Here is a 1041-nt window from a genome sequence, read left to right on the forward strand (position 1 = left end):
AGCTCTTATTATTTTGAGATACGTTCCATCAATACCTAGTTTATTGAGAGTTTTTAGCATGAAGGGCTGTTGCATTTTGTCAAAGGCCTTTTCTGCATCTATTGAGATAATCATGTGTTTTTTGTCTTTGGTTCTGTTTACATGATAGATTACGTTTATTGATTTGCATATGTTGAACCACCCTTGCATCCCAGGGATGAAGCCAACTTGATCATGGTAGATAAGCTTTCTGATGTGCTGCTGGATTTGGTTCGCCAGTATTTTATTGAGGATTTTTGCATCAATGTTCATCAGGGATTTTGATCTAAAAATCTCTTTTTTTGTAGTGTCTCTGCCAGGCTTTGGTATCAGGATGATGCTGGCCTCATAAAATGAGTTAGGGAGGATTCCTTCTTTTTCAATTGATTGGAATAGTTTCAGAAGGAATGGTACCAGCTCCTCTTTGTACCTCTGGTAGAATTTGGCTGTGAATCCATCTGGCCCTGGACTTTTTTTGGTTGGTAGGCTATTAACTATTGCCTCAATTTCAGAGCCTGTTATTGATCTATTCAGGGATTCAAATTCTTCCTGGTTTAGTCTTGGGAGAGTGTATGTGTCAAGGAATTTATCCATTTCTCCTAGATTTTCTAGTTTTTTTGCATAGAGGTGTTTATAGTATTCTCTGATGGTAGTTTTTATTTCTGTGGGATTGGTGGTGATATCCCCTTTATCATTTTTTATTGCATCTATTTGATTCTTCTCTCTTTTCTTCTTTATTAGTCTTCTATCAATTTTGTTAATCTTTTCAAAAAACCAGCTCCTGGTTTCATTGATTTATTTTGAAGGGTTTCTGTTTCTCTGTCTCCTTCAGTTCTGCTCTGATCTTAATTATTTCTTGCCCTCTGCTAGCTTTTGAATGTGTTTGCTCTTGCTTCTCTAGTTCTCTTAATTGTGGTGTTAGGGTGTCAATTTTAGATCTTTCCTGCTTTCGCTTGTGGCCATTGAGTGCTATAAATTTCCCTCTACACACTGCTTTAAATGTGTTTCAGAGATTCTGGCATG

This window comes from Mandrillus leucophaeus, unplaced genomic scaffold, assembly GCF_000951045.1.
Source record: "Mandrillus leucophaeus isolate KB7577 unplaced genomic scaffold, Mleu.le_1.0 Scaffold144, whole genome shotgun sequence".
In the NCBI taxonomy this organism is placed as follows: Eukaryota; Metazoa; Chordata; class Mammalia; order Primates; family Cercopithecidae; genus Mandrillus; species Mandrillus leucophaeus.